The sequence below is a fragment of the Propithecus coquereli genome, unplaced genomic scaffold (genome assembly GCF_000956105.1).
Source record: "Propithecus coquereli isolate 6110/MARCELLA unplaced genomic scaffold, Pcoq_1.0 Scaffold82, whole genome shotgun sequence".
NCBI lineage: Eukaryota > Metazoa > Chordata > Mammalia > Primates > Indriidae > Propithecus > Propithecus coquereli.
In genome coordinates this window covers 1,594,919-1,597,875 of record NW_012154396.1, presented here as the reverse complement: position 1 = coordinate 1,597,875, position 2,957 = coordinate 1,594,919, and positions in this window count along the sequence as shown.

The window sequence follows — 2,957 nt, the reverse complement described above, 5'->3', positions numbered from 1 at the left end:
GTATTGTTTGATTCACAGTTTATGGACGTGTACCTCTTGAGAAATAAAGAATAGTAAGAAAAGCATATGGAGTAACACAAACAAAAACAAAGCACAGTGTACTTAAGAATATTATTTTTTTTCCTCTGGGTAAAATCCTTATAACTTTGAAAATTGGTTAAGATGAGCTACACTTGTGCATAACGTACTTCCTACTTTTACAAAATTTCCAACTGTCAATCTTTACAAGTAAGCAAAATTCTACAGGTTTTGAATTCATTCAAATAAAAGAGACAAAACATTTTTTTTTTTTGGCACATGGCTTTTGGTTAGTAAAGAATATGAGTTTTCTCTGCATTGTTTAAATACAGGAACATAGGCAAGAAATATTAGATAGACTTTGTGTGTAAGGTCTCAGGCTTGGAGCTTTGAATCATCTCAGATGCATGGATGGATGGTGTCATTTGCCACAAATTAAAGAAATAACCATAATTTAATGGCTAAGGTCAAAAACTCTGAAGACTTTCTAGGCACACATCTCATTTCTTCCAATTATTAGCTAAGCAATCAGGGACAAATTACTTAATTTTCTTCTTCTTCAGGTATTTATCTTTATTTTTCCCCAGCTTTATTGAGGTATAACTGACAAATAAAAGTTGTATATATTCAAGGTGTACGACACGGTGATTTGATATGCATGTACATTGTGTAATGATTGCCAGAAATTAACACATACTTCAGTACACGCAGTTACCACTATGTGTGAGGTGGTGGGTAAGAACACTTAAGATCTTCTCTCTTAGAAGATTTCAAGTAAACAATAAAGTATTAACTATAGTCACCATGCTGGTCTATTTATCTTTAAAATGAAGATAATAATACCCACTTGACAGCATTATAATAAGATTAACTGACTTTTTCCGCATATAGCCATCAGAACAGTGTCTGGCAAATAATTTCTCAACACAAATTAGCAAACAAACAAGCTTAATTGGGTACAAAATTATAGCTACTTCCAGAAACACTGTAATAAAAATTTGAAGTCCTTTTCTGCCAACAGTGAGTAATTAACATTTTCCTACTCAGGATACTGTATCAATTAACTACAGCAATCATCTTTCATCTTTGAAGATCACACTTTATTTCTCTTATCGTTCTTTTTGTAACTATTGAATAAATTACGAAGAATATGTTTTACTTTCATAATAGGAAAAAGCATATAATAAATGTGTTCCTAGTTATATATATTTGTTATTTCATCATCCAAAAATGCCTGAATAAATTTTAATTAAGTTTTGAAGATGCTTATAATTCAGACAGAGAATATAGGCTGTTAGCATGTCCCACATCCCTAAGCAGAGAGAGACCTGAGGTCACCTCAAAGAAATTGTCACTCATCATCCAGAGCAGTCAAAACAGAGGTTTATAAAAGGATCCCATGACTCCTGTTAGTAGAAGAAATGCTATGTGGAGTTAAGCCACAAACATAGAAACCAATGAATGGTTTCAAGTACAAACTGCAAATAAAAAATTTTAAAAATAATCAAATCTGAAAGCACTGATTTTTCAGTAGAGCTGCCTCCCACATGGTATGCTCCAGGGCAAGTACTAATGAGGATTTATTTACCCTTTTGAGCAACTCCACAGAGGCTAGTATATTATAAAAACTATTTACAAATGAAATAGATATTACCTTATCTTAACCTCTTTAATTTTACTAACTAATACTGTGTCACAGGATACATCTAACATTAAGAGGGTATATGAATACAATGTTCTCTGTCCCAGTAGAAGAAAAGTGAATATTGGTGAACAGTAGTAATAACTACCACAACCAAGTCTGTCAAGATAAGTGCCACCAATAGCCACCAATATCTGTTTAAATTACCAAGGAAATTCACAGATATAAAAATGGCCCTCAGTTATTTTTCTTAAAGTCTATCCATAGGTTACCATGTTTCAAAGTGGAATTTCTAAAAGAACAGTATAACTATTTCAGAATTCACTTTGGATGACTGTTAAAATATATATGTGTGTGTACATATATCTTTCTCTCAAGGTTCTAGCTCAGACCTACTAAATCAGAAACTACAAGAATAAGGCATAAGACTTCAATTTTTTTAAATCTCCCTAGGAAATTTTTATATGCCATACAAATGGAGAATTATTATCATAGTTTTTCGTTCTTCCTAAAACGCATGAGGACAGCACTCTTTACGTCCTGCATATTATAATTTTCTCAGAATAAATAATAAGAATAATTTATTCCTGAAAAGCCTTAGCTATGTTTCATTTGAAATCATCTTAAATCTTTGGATAAAGATTGTGTATTAAAAACATATATCAACACTCACAACTTCCAGAAACCAACTGTTCTAAAACTCACAGGTGTAAAAGTGCGTACTGCTCAAAAGCACAAATGCCCCAAAATAGAGAAAGTGGAAGAGGAATAAATAATAAAATTTTGTTAGCAGTAAAGCAGGTCATCAAGCGAAGTCTTTCCAATTTCTCATCAGAGTAACTAAGCAAAGCCAAAATATCTGGATCTTACTTTGGCAGTGAAGAAAAGCAAGTACAAACTTCACATGCCCTGCAAAGGCCCACGTGTTCAGGATTTGTGGCAAAACATCCCTCTTAAAATGGAAGATGAAGAGGAAGAGGGAATAGTTGTAAAATTTTTAAAAGTCTATTTAAAAATGAAAGGAGAAACTTTTGGATGGCCTAAAAATACGGCAGCTGCCTATGTCTTGGTTCCCTCAGCCATATATCCTCCTAAAATAATACAGAAGAAGAAGAACAGATAAAACTACACAAAACCATGCCCTTCACATAACTAGCAGACATAAAATATCCAAGCTTCAAAATAATTATAAAATTTTTTTAAAAAGGAAACACCAAATTTTAGTGAATGATATCTCACACTCCTACCACAAGCCTCTGTGATAACTAAAGGCATTTTGGGAAAAACTGCAGGGGTA